The 12,711-nt window shown below is 57.5% G+C and overlaps 1 pseudogene; it reads right to left on the bottom strand.

The window, feature by feature from the left end:
• Positions 1–5,750: 5,750 nt before the first annotated feature.
• LOC142457116 (putative GTP-binding protein 6) lies at positions 5,751–12,415 on the bottom strand (annotated as a pseudogene).
• Positions 12,416–12,711: the final 296 nt, after the last annotated feature.

The raw sequence follows: 12,711 nt of genomic DNA, 5'->3' as shown, positions 1-12,711 counted from the left end.
GCACCCAGTAGTGCCAAACCCCTATACCCTCCTAGGGGAAATCCCTAGCTCCACACAGTGGTATAGTGTCCTGGACTTAAAGGATGTCTTTTTCTGCATTCTGTTGGACAAACAGCGCCAGTTTCTTTTTGCCTTTGAATGGAAGTTAGAACAAGGGCAGTCACAGCAACTCAGTTGGGCCGTCTTGCCAATGGGTTTCAGAGACAGCGCCCATTTGTTCAGACAAGCCCTGAGCCAGGACCTAGCTGGCCTTACTCTGGAAGGGGGCACGGTCCTACAGTATGTAGGCGACCTCCTCATCTGCTCGGCCACTTGGGAACAGTCCATTGCCCATTCAGGACACGTTCTAAACTTCTTGGCAGCAAGAGGTTACAAAGTCTCCAGGGACAAGGCCAAGCTAGTGCAACAGGAGGTAACCTACCTGGGACTAGTTTTATCAAAAGGAAAGAAAGGGCTCTCCTCAGAATGAGTAAGGGCAATTGTAGAGCTGCCTGAGCCGGAAACGCGGAAGCAACTGCGGGCATTTCTAGGCCTCACAGGGTTTTGAATAATCTGGATTCCTAACTACGGACTCCTGGCAAAACCCCTCTATGAGAGCCTGAAAGGAAGGAGTGATCTAGAGCCCCTACTGTGCAGCAGAGAACAGAGGAAAGCAGTAAACCACCTTAAGACTCTTCTGCTTGAAGCTCCAGTGCTGGGTCTCCCAGACCCTGCAAAGAAGTATGCTTACGAGAAAAGGGGGGTAGCTCTGGGGGTGCTGGTCCAGAAGCTAGGACCTCAGCTTCAGCCAGTGGCCTACCTGTCGAAGAGGTTAGATCCTACCTCAGCAGGCTGGCCACCTTGTCTACGAGCAACAGATGCCGTGGCCCCCTTGGTCCAAGAGGCAATAAAGATCACCATAGGAGGAGCGTTAGCGGTCCTAACTAAGCATAGGATCTCCCAAGTGCTACAAGCTGACGGCTCTAACTGCCTTTCTGATAGCCGCCTATCAGGGTTCTTCTTATAGAAAACCCTGATGTCACTATCCAGACTTGTAGCACACTCAATCCAGCCACACTGCTCCCTGATCCAGGGGAAGACACTCCACCCCTTCATTCCTGCTCTGAGCTGCTGTCTACTAATAACCTGCCACGACCAGACCTCAAAGACCAACCGCTGGCGCTTGCAGACTGTGTGTGGTTCTCATATGGGAGCAGCTTTGTGATTGAGGGAGTGTGCAAGGCAACCTATGCCATTGTCTCCCTCGACCAAGTCACTGAAGCTAATCCCCTGCCTCCGGGAACTTCAGCCCAGCCGGCTGAATGCGTAGCCTTAACCCGGGGCCTTGAACTAGCAGAGGGGGAGAAACTAACTTTCTTGACTGACTCCAAATATGGGTTTCTGGTCCTCCATGCCCACTCTTCTATCTGGCAGGAAAGAGGGTATCTCACCACTCAGGGAAGCCCCATGAAGAATGGGAGCCAGATCAAGGCACTCTTCGAAGCTGTCCAAAAACCTGGAGAAGTGGCAGTAGTGCACTGCCGAGGGCACCAGAAGGGGGACTTGAAAGTCGCTGTGGGCAACCGAGCCGCTGACAAGGCGGCCTTGGACACCTGCCCCTCAGCTTCCATAAATGCCCTAATTCCCCCAAACCAGCTCCCTCTTTCAGACTACACGCCAAAAGAAGTGGAACAAGTGAAGACGCAGGATGGTGGGAGAAAGACAACAGGCTCCTCTTGCCACAAAGGTTCCAGTGGAAAGTCATGAAAGCCTTCCATGATGCCACTCATCTTAGCCATAAACCCTCCTTGACCCTGCTCACTCAGCAGTTCTGTGGGGCCAACATAACCTCAACCATCAGGTCAGTAACTTCCCACGGTCTGACCTGTCAGACCAACAGCCCCCAAGGGGCGCTCAGAAGCAACCTTGTCCAACCTGTCCAGCACAAGGGATCCTACCCTGGGGAAGCCTGGCGGATACAAAAAAAAAAAAAGAAAATTATAAAATTTTAAGTCAGCAAATTGATAATGATTTACAGGATTTTAAAAAGTCTGTCAGTGATCCAAAAAAAAATATCCCTCAATTCCCTAGCTGAAGTAGTACTGCAGAACAGACGCGGACTAGACCTCCTGTTTTCTCAAACAAGGAGGTCGTTGTATGACTCTGGGGGAAACCTGTTGTTTCTATGCCAACCACTCAGGAATAATCAAAAATAGCTTAGCCTTAGTGAGAGAAAGATTGAGTGAGTGATAAGGCAGAAGGAACCAGGAAGGTTGGTTCCAATAAAAGGACTGGTCTCCTTGACCCACCACCTTAATCTCTAGCCTAGCAGACCCACTGCTTCTGCTTTTAATTGTTTAACTGCGGGCTGCTAATGAATAAATTGGTGAAGTTTGTATAGGACCGAGGCCAATCTGTTAAGCTATTGGTGCTAAGTCGTATGAGTGACTGCACCTGGAAGATTCACAGGTGTAACAACAGAGAGGAATGTGATAGTTAGCCTAAGTGAAACCTCTCTGTGGCAGCTTCCATTTTGTAACCAAACTATGGAAATTCCCTGAAGCCTCCCCTGCCCGTCATTTATCAGGGATTAACCGCCGGCCCAACCTGATCCCGGAAAAATTCCAAGAATGTTCAAGCTAACCTCAAGTTCTGCTTCTGTTCCTGCCTGCTTGCACAGCTGCAAAGCCCCGGTGTTTAGCCCACCGCATAAAAAATCTAGTCTGTAAGCAAACGGGACCATTCTCTGCTTGGAGAACTGGTCCCTGCGCATGTCTCCTCTTTCTTTCCGATCCCTTTCCAATAAACTGTTTTGCTTTTACCAGAATCTGAGTTGTTCTTGTCTGGTTCATGCACAACAGCACCAGGGCCCGCTCGCTCCATCGTGCTGGGCCCAGTGTCCCGTCAGGCGTTTATGCGCCTGCAGGGCACCTCCTGCTCAGGGAGAAGCTTCTGGGTGGGGCTTACACTAACCCGCTCACCCCCCCCCACCACCACCACGTTCCGGCACCCTGCTCACACATGTGCATTCACTCCCCGCCCCATGCACCTGGCCCCAGCCTCTCCCATGCCCGCTGCTCACGCCCCTCCCGCAGGTGGGTCCAGGGCTGGCGGCAACCCCTGGCTCCTGCCCTCTGCAGGTTCGGTGAAAGCGGGGCTCAAGTGCCACTGGTCCGCACCCCCACCTTTATTTGGTACACCCTCAGTACCTATGCGCGCTATAGCCACACGGGAGGGCTGGCAGGGATCCCGGGAAGGTAGGCCTGACGTCCTGCAGTGGTGAAAGTGGCAGATGGGCGGTGGTACCGCTGCAAGGTGAGAGTCTGCCTCGTCACCCAGGGTTTCCCCCATGGTACGGACCTTAGCCAACCCCGCTTACCTCCTCTGCTCATCTAGGGGGCGGCCGGCCTGCGGCCCCCAGAGGGTCGCTCGTTCATGAGTGAGTGGAGGGGCGACCCAGTGAAGCGCATCTCAGAGACGCTAACCCGACCGCCTCTCCCAAACTCTGATGCGGGGAGGGGTCAAGTCAAAGGTCATGGGGCATGTGCGTGGGAGGGGGTGGGGCTTCCGGGTGTTAGGATGGGGGAGGGGTAGGTACAGCACCACCCCCCAAGATGAAGCCCTCTCCCATCGCACGCTCAGGAGAGGGATGGACGGACGGACAGAGAGAGAAGTCGTCACTGCCACCCGGTGGACGCAGACTCACAGCTACCCTGCCGGGCAGGGCGGACCTGCCCCTGTGGGTCTCCGAGTTTGTCGCTCTTCAGGGGAGCAGTCTGCTTTCTCCCCCCGTGGCTGGTGAGTTCAAACTGCCGACTTCGCAGCGAGTGGGTGGCCAACGGGTCACCAACTGGGCAACCACACCGGACCCTTCCTGGGTGCTTGGCTTCCCTGGAGCCCAGGTGGGCCCCCTGGTGCTCAGGCCCTGTTTCCTAGGTGACCTTCCTAGTGCCCAGCCCTCTCCCGGAGGTGGGATCCCTGGTGCCTAGGCTCTCTGTCCAGGTTGGACACTGGTTACCTGGCTTCTCTGAATCCCAGGTGGGCCCCCTGGTGCCCCAGTAGTATATTCAAGGTGGGGACCCTGGTGCCCAGACTCTGTCCTAGGTGAACCCCCTAGTGCCCAGCCTCTCTGTCCCAGTTGGACAGTGGGTACCTGGCTTCTCTGGATCCCAGGTGGGCGCCCTGTTGCCCGACCTCTCTAATCCAGGTGGGCCCACTGGCGCCCGACCTCTCTGCCCTAGGTGGGCCACCTGGTGCCTGGCCTCTGTCCCAGTTGGGTCCCCTGGTAAACAATCTCTCTGCCCAAGTAAACCCTGTAGTGCCCAGCCTCTCATTTCCAGGTGGACACTGGGTGCCTGGCTTCTCTGGATCCCAAGTGGGCAGCCTGGTACCAGGCCTCTCTGCCCCAAGTCGGCCCCCAGGTGTCCCAGTGGTATGACCCAGGTTGGCCCTGTTGTGCCGGGTCTCTCTGCCCCAGGTGGGTGCCCTGGTGCCCAGCCTCTATCCCAGGTGGATAATGGGTGCCTGGTTTCTCTGGATCCCAGCTGGGCCCCCTGGTGCCTGGCCTCTCTTCCCCAGGGAGGCTCCCTGGTGCCTGGCCTCTCGGCCTCTGTGTCCCAGGTGAACCCCCTGGTGCCAGGCCTCTCTGTCCTAGCTGAACCCCTGGTGCCCAGCCTCTCTGTCCCAGGTGGGCCCCCTTGTACCCAGCCTCTCCATCCCAGGTGGGCCCCCTTGTACCCGGCCTCTCTGTATCAAGTGGGTTCCTGGGTGGCAGGCCTCTCTGCCCCAGGTGGGCCCCCTGGTGTCTGGCCTCTCTGTCCAAGGAGGGCGTCCTTGTGCCCAACCTCTCTGTCCCTGGTGGGTTCCCTGGTGCACAGCCTCTCTGTCCCAGGTTGACACTAGGTGCCCGGCTTCTCTGCATCCCAGGTGAGCCCCCTGGTGCCCAGCCTCTGTGTCCCACAGGTGCCTCCTGGTGCCCAGCCTCTCTGACCAATCTGGCCCCGTTGCCTGGCCTCTATGCCCCAGGTAGGCACTCTGGTGCTCAGCCTGTCTGTCCCAGGTGGGCCCCTTGGTTCCCAACCTCTGTTCTGTGTGAATTCCCTGATGCCTGGCTTCTCTGTCTCAGGTGGGTTTCCTGGTGACCTGCCTCTCTGTCCCAGGTGCACACTGGGTACAAGGCTTCTCTGGAACACAGGTGGCCCCCTGGTGCCCCTCCTCTCTGCCCTAGGTGAGCACCCTGGTGCCCGGCCTCTGTCCAAGGTGAGTTCCCTGGTGCCCAGCCTCTCTGTTATAGGTAGACACTGGATGCCTGGCTTCTCTGGATCCCATGTGGGACCCCTGGTGCTCAGCCTCTCTGTCCCACGTGGGCTCCTTTTTCCAGGCCTCTCTGCCCAAGGTGAACCCCATAGTGTCCAGGCTTGCTGTCCAGGTGGACACTGGGTGCCTGCCTTCTCTGGATCCCATGTGGGCCCCTTGGTGCCCAGCCTCTGTCCTAGGTGAATTCCCTAGTGCCTAGCCTCTCTGTCCCTCGTGGTAACAGGGTGCCTGGCGTCTCAGGATCCCAAGTGGGCCCCTGGTTCCCAGCCTCTATACCCCGGGTGACTCCCTGGTGCCCAGGTTCTGTCCCTCGTTGGCCCACTGGTGCCGGGCCACTCTGCCCCAGGTGGGCCACCTGGTGCCCATCTTTGCTATCCCAGGTGGGCCCCCTTGTTCCCGGTCTCTGCCCCAAATGCCTGGGTAGTCCTATGGGAATCCCGGCTGAGCCCCATCACTCACTGCATGGCTGGCCTCCAAGGGGCTGCTCTCAGCTCACAAGCCACATCCACCAGGGTGGCAGTGAAGGAGGCAACAAGCTCATTGGGCAGCTGGGAGGGGAAGCCGATGGTGTCCACGTACAGCACGGTCAGGCGCGAGGGCAGGGAGCCCGTGTAGGCTGTCGTGTCCAGGGTGGCAAACAGCTGGTCCCAAGGCTGTGTGGCTGCATCTCCCGTCAAGGCCTGGATCAGGCTGGTTTTCACTGTAGAAGGAGCGACAGGGCAGAGGTCACATTGCAGAGCTTAGCCCAAGAAGCTAGCCCCCGTCTCCGCTGGTGCAGTGGGCTGTTGAGGATGAGCCTGGGACACCCCACACAGGCAGTTGTCAGGGCCTCAACCCTTCTCCCTGCAAGTCCCTGGAAGCGAAGCTGGCAGACCATTCTTGGGCTCCAAGAGTAACCATCTCTCCTCCCCACCGGCAATGACTGGACAATGAGATGCAGGGAGAACATGCCAGCAGTGGAAAATCCCGGCAACTGCGGGCACAACGCCTTCCCAAAGGGAGCCTCCTCGGCCTCTCCTTGAAAAACCCACAACTCTCCTCACTGTGCGCGACTTCCCTGGGCTACCTGCTAGACCACAGAACCTCATCCAGGAGCTGCTTTTCTAATAAAGAGCTGGGACAGCCTCGTAACTTTTTCTATGTTTGACCTCATGCCTCAGTTTGTCTTTCTCACAAATCTGCCCTTTCCTAGAGGGTACAGGCTGCTGTGAGCCAGCACTGGTGCCGTGGCGACAAAGGGTTTGGCTTTTGTAGTTGGAACTTGCTCCCGAAACACCCCAGTGAGATTGAAGTCACTGTGGTATCTGCGAACCAAGAACCAACCTGCTCACGGGGTCCATCCAATCTACAGTGATCCCATGTAGGCCTCTAGCCCTATCCACAGGGTCAGACCCAGACTGAACCCATGCAGGATTCTAACCCTGTCCACGGGGTCTGTAAGACTCAGACTGACCCCATGCAGGGTTCTAACCCTGTCCACAGAGCCACTGTGACCCAGACTGACCAGATGCAGGCCTTTAACCCTGTTGAGAGAGCCAGTGTGACCCAGACTGACCCCATACAGGCCTCTAACCCTGTCCACAGAGCCAGTGTGATCCAGACTGGCCTCATGCAGGATTCTAACCCTGTCCACAGAGCCAGTGTGACCTAGACTGGCCCCATGCAAACCTCTAACCCTGTCATGGGGGCTAGTCCCACACAGACTGATCCTATACAGGGCTTCTAAACCTGTCACTGTTCACAGAAGCAGAGAGCCTCATCTTCCTCTGGTGAAGCGGCTAGTGGGTTTGAATGACTGCCTCGGTAGTAGGCAGCCCTGCGCTGAACTCAAACCCCACCAGGGACCCTCCTGAAATGGACACAGGAACAAAACCCCCATGGCCAGTGAGTCTTTTATGACTGTGACCCTGAGGGTCAGGGTAGAACCGCTCTGTGAGTTCCCGAGACTGTCAGTCTTCACGGGAGCAGACGGCACAGCTCCTTCGGAGAGGCTGGTGGTTTGAAGCACTGACATGGTGGCGAGGGGTCCACAGTGACCCGCTGTGCCCACTGGCTACTGAGGAGTTTCGTGGTAGTTGACGGGCTTGGAGGCCTCCTGGTGTCACAGGCAGCCCATGTACCCAGTGTGGCAATTGCTGTCACGGGGGAGGCTGGCCCAGCCCAGGGTGACATCACCCCACCGACAGGCCCCCAGCCTGCACTGTCCCGGGTCAGGACAATCAGCTGGCTGAGGCCCACGGGATGGTCAGGGGCTGATGTGTGCACGCAGTGGCCAGCCTTGCTTCCCAGTCCGGCTCAGTCGGGACGCCCCACCGAAGCTCGCTCATTGCTGCTGCAGCAAGCAGGGCCACCTGACGGGCGGACGGGGACTGCTTGTGAGGTGCCCTTTCGGGGAATGGTTCCCACTGGTGCTTCAGGAAGTGGATGGTCCTAGCATTAACCCACCAAGACCTGAGGAAGCACCACGGTGGGGATGACCCATCCTGACCGCTGACCACAGTCGCTGTGGACCACGGGTCACTCCTCACCAGGCTGTGTGCCCACGTCCTCTCATCACAGTCTCCGTGCCCACATCACCTACTCATCAGTCTGTGTGCCCACATTCTCTCATCAGTGTGCCCATGGTCACTCGTCAGTTTGTGTGCCCACATTCCTTCATCACCAGTCTGTGTGCCAACATCCTCTCACCACAATCTGTGTGCCCACATCGCCTTGAGATCAGTCTGTGTGCCCACATCACCTGCTCATTCCCGTCTGTGTATCCACAATCCCTCACCAGTCTGTGTGCCCACATCCCTTCATCACCACAGTCTGTGTGCCCATGCCCTCTCCTCACCACTGTCTGTGTGTCCACATCCCCTCCTCACCACAATCTGTGTGCCCACGTCACCTCGAGATCACCGTCTGTGTGCTCACGTCACCTCATCAGTCTCTGTGCCCATGTCCCCTCATCACAGTCTGTGCCCACATCCCTTCATCACAGTCTGTGTGCCCATGTCGACCCCTCAGTCTTTATTCCCCCACATCAACTCCCACCATCTGGGCAGCCCTCCCCAAGCCCTAGGTCCTCACCATAGTTTGTGTACCCCATGAGGGCGACCATGGGGAGCTCACGGCCCTGTTGGCTTGGCAGTCTCTGTTTGGTGGTGAGGTTCTGCAGCGCCTCCTTGATCCGTGCCTCCGTGTCCTCCAGCAGATGCTGCTGCACCTGCAGGAACGTCTCCCCAGCAGTGCCTTGCAGAGGGTGGGGTGAGCATGGCATCTGCGCCTGTGTGCATGAGGTAATCCCAGGGTTGGGAGGAGAATGGGACCCTGGGCCTGCATGAGAGCCGTGAGCATGGAACCTATGGATGATATCATCCCAGGGCGGGGGTGGAGGGAACCATCCAGGGCATGTTCTGTGCCACGAAGTTCACATCACAACAGTGTCCTGAGCTCACCCTGGAGCAGGGGTGCCCATATCCTACAGGAGTGGTGTCCTTATAACAGAGGAGGTGGGATACAGAGGGGAGATGGCGACGTAGAGAAGGAGGCACAGGTTGGAGAGATGCGATCACAAGCTCAGGAATGACCAGGGCCCCCAGGAGCTGGGAGAGACCATGAGGAAGGACCCTCCCCTAGAAGCCTCCTGAGGGAGCCTAACCCTGCCCACCCCCGAACCTCAGACTCTGGGTCACCAGATCTGGAGGACAATGTTGTTACCTCAAGACTCTGATTTCAGTCCCCTTGCTGTGGCCCTCTGGACGCACGGGCCCCGAGGTGGGAACATGCCGCAGGAACCCCGAGTCACCTGCACACCCACATTCCTAGGCGTCTCGCAAGATCCCCCTCCCCAACTCCCAAAGGACAGGCCATGAGCACGGCCCCCACCCCACCCCAGGGCCCGGGGCCAAGAAGCAGCGCACACACCTGAGGCCATGACGTAGCGAGATCCCCCACCCTGTTGGTCTAGGTGGGATGGGTCCTTCTTCGGGTCGGACCTGGTGCAGAAACAGGAGGGCATGTTGGCTGGTCATCCCCTCCCCGCCCATCACATGCTCCCACCGTGTTCCCCCTGCTGACAGTGTCTACGATGGCATTTGCGGGACAGCCTCCTCGCGGTGCACCACAGACGAGGGCACCAGGCCCGGAATTTGCCACCAGCACCCGCAGGGTGCTCAGCAGTGAGGGTCAGAGGTCCACCCTAGGGCTTACTGCTGCCCAACACTGTCTTCTGCTGTCCATGACACACCACTGCCCCACACTGTCCTCTACTGTCCATGACTCATCACAGCCACACTGTCCTCTAGAGTCCATGATCCTTTGTTGTCTGTGCTGTGTCAGGGTGGGAGGTGACAAAGGCTGCCAGCATCCACCTGAGCAGGGGGATCTCAGAGTCTTTGGGAGACTAACACTGAGGGACATGTGGCGAGGACTATAGTCCCCAATTTTAACAGAGGGACTCTGGAAAGCTAGCATTCCCTGGTAGGAACGCCTCCACCTTGGTGAGTCAGAGATAACTCCAAGTACATCATACTACTTTAAATATCGTTCCCAGCGATTCCCCCTGACCAGCTATGCTGCCTTAAAGTGAGCACAGGGTTGATTTTAGGTCCTTATAGTAGCAGACACCCTGTTGCTACCTCTTCCTGCCCTGTCACCCAGTCCCACTCACACCTTCCCCCAATTCAGTTCTGAGGTTTCCTCACCTGTGAGCTCAGGGACCTGCCTGTTGGTGCCATCCACCTTGTGACTATATGTAACAATTGAACAAGTGTGTCTTTTGGCTACCTATAAATATCCCAAGATAGTAAAGATGCTTCTCTCCCACTTCCAAATGGACCACCAAGAGGGGCTGAGGTGAGCATGCTACTATAAGATGTGTCTGACTGACCTGGGGGGCCCCTGGCTTCCCCAGCCCTCCCTCACCCAGCAGCCTGGCCGTGCTGGAAGAGGGAGGAAGGGGCTCACTGCCCTCTGTGAGCCAGTGTTGGCCTCCTTTTCTGGGACCTCTCTCCCCAGGCCCTGGTTCTGCTGCCACCCAGAGGCACAGGTCAGAGACCCCTGCCATCTTCCTCTCCTGACAAGGGCAGAGGTCAGCCCCAGTTCCCAGCTCCTGGCTAGTTCCCACCCCACCCCCAAGGAGGGTGGGGTGGAGTTGGGGGCTTAAACAGCACCACCCTGAGAACCCTCACTGCTGTCCACCCTGACCCGACTGCTCCTGCTGCCCTTCAGGCCCCTGTCCCCTCCCCTAGCCCTGAGAACCTGTGGGGGCTAACCAGGAGCACAGGGATCTCTAGCTAGCCCACCCTCTGTTCATTTCCCCCAGTTAGAGCCATTTGCAAAGATTTAGAAAGATTTACAGTAATGAATGGATTCCTATATAAAGATTATTTTTATATTTTGAAGCACAAGAAAATTGTAATATTTGTACAGTGTCCAAGTTAATAAAGAGCGTGCTTAAGCCTAAAAAAAAAGATGTGTCTGACTCTTACACATTTAATCTCTCTTATCGTTCCAATTCTCTGTGACTTTACTGTAATCTTCATATGTTATAACCGCACAATTGGGCCTACTGACCCTTCAGTTGTCAGAAAGTGGTTTCCTCTAACAAGAGTCTACCTGTGCAGCGGGAATCCCACAGTCTACCTGTGCAGGGGGGATCCTAGAATCTACCTGTACAGGGGGATCTCAGCCAGGGCCAGCTGCAGCCAGGCTTCCTTGGGGCAGGCATAGCAGCTGAGGATGTACAGCACAATGGTGAAGCAGTCAAACACCTGCATGCCCCAGGCCGCCTCCAGCTCCTTCTGCAAGGATCAAGAGGGGAGCATCTGAGGGCACAGCTGGGCACCGAACAAACCTGATCATGTGGCAACCACCTGGGAAGATGTACAGCTGGGTGTTCAGCACACCTGTGCAGGGGTCATGGTTGAGGACATGAACACCAGGCCAAGTACACACCTGAGCAGGGAACAACCCTGGAACATGATACACAACTGAGCAGGCGGCAAACCTGGTCGATGCAAATCTAGGCAGAGAATGCACCTGCACACCTGGGCAGGTATATGCACCTGAGTAGGTGACACACAGGCAGACCACACCTGGGCAGGAATACACACCTGAGCAGGTGATATAGGCAGTGCACACCTAGGCAGGTGACAGTGGATGAAGTGGGGCTATCCCTCTGTCCCCATCTTGATCGTCCTGCAGCAGGCTCTGCCCCCAACCTGTGTCAGTGGTCAACCTGGTAGCTGCAGGTGCTCAGCCCGGGTATGTGAGTACCTTTTGTCGGGAGCCATCCTCTCCACATTCAGGAAGACAGACGTGACTTCTGGGGAGCCACGGAGCGCCTCTAACGGAAGAGGACGTCACAGGAGTCTGGTGCCCTCACACACCTGTGCTAGAAGTAATTCTGAGGACAGAGGGGTTTCTTAGGGTACACAGGACAGCCACACAGTGGGTGGAGGGGGAGTCTGGGGTCTCCCTGCAGGTGTGTGACCCCCACAGCTTTCAGTGAAGGCAGATTATTGGAAGCCTGTCTGATGGAGCCTGGGGAGGGGGGCTATGCCACAGGTACGATGGTGAAGGGACCCACGTGTCTGAGGACAGCAGGGGCCCTGGACCCAGCATGGTGAGTGGGGCAACAAGTGCCGAGGGGGTGCCTGCCCAGAGGCAGTGGGTGCATGGCAGCAGGTCCCACCTCTATGTCTGAGGTTCAGGGCTAAAAGCCCTGGGATTCTGCAGGGAGCGGGCTGCAGTCTATGCCAATACTGGACGGGCTTGCCAGCTGTGGGGTGGGCAGGAAGGGGAAGAGGGGTCTGCGCCGCCCACCCCCATAGCACACCTGGTGTCTACTCCAAGTTGCCTCCGCCAAAAACCAGCCGGCTGTCGGGTGGCTTCGTGGGCACCGCCAGGCTCTCCACCACCGACTAGCCGTCCAGCGTGTGCGACATCCACTCAGCCACTGGCCATTCGGCTGTGGCCCGAGGAAAATGCGGAGCAGAAAAAAACCCCGAGGCCCCACCCCCTCTGGTTGCCCCGCCCCAAACCCCGAACCTCCAGAGTCCAGGACATTACAAGGCCACCCCCCCAGGCCTCCTAACCCCCAGAAATCTGACGTCGGAGGCCCCGCACTGAGCATTAGGCCCGCCCCCGGGGGCCCGCCCGCCCCCTTGGGTCCGCGTTGACTTCCATAGGACCCACTCGCTGTCCGGCTGGAGCGGAACACACGTGGGGCGCTGGCCAGCAGCAGGGGCCCTCAGGTCAGCAGCGCCTCTTCCTCATCCTGAAACTCCTCTCCATCTGAGTCTTCTGGCTCCTCTCCCGCGGCTCCCGCACGGCGCACGCCGCACGCAGTTGAGTGCTCACCGGCTGACTGACACTCATTTGTTCAAGCCCGCCAACAGTGCCGCTGAAGCAAGACCAGGTGATCACCAG

The sequence above is a fragment of the Tenrec ecaudatus genome, chromosome 9, assembly GCF_050624435.1.
Source record: "Tenrec ecaudatus isolate mTenEca1 chromosome 9, mTenEca1.hap1, whole genome shotgun sequence".
Lineage (NCBI taxonomy): Eukaryota > Metazoa > Chordata > Mammalia > Afrosoricida > Tenrecidae > Tenrec > Tenrec ecaudatus.
Note: the sequence above shows the minus strand (reverse complement) of the source record. Positions and strands in the feature narration are given on the sequence as shown.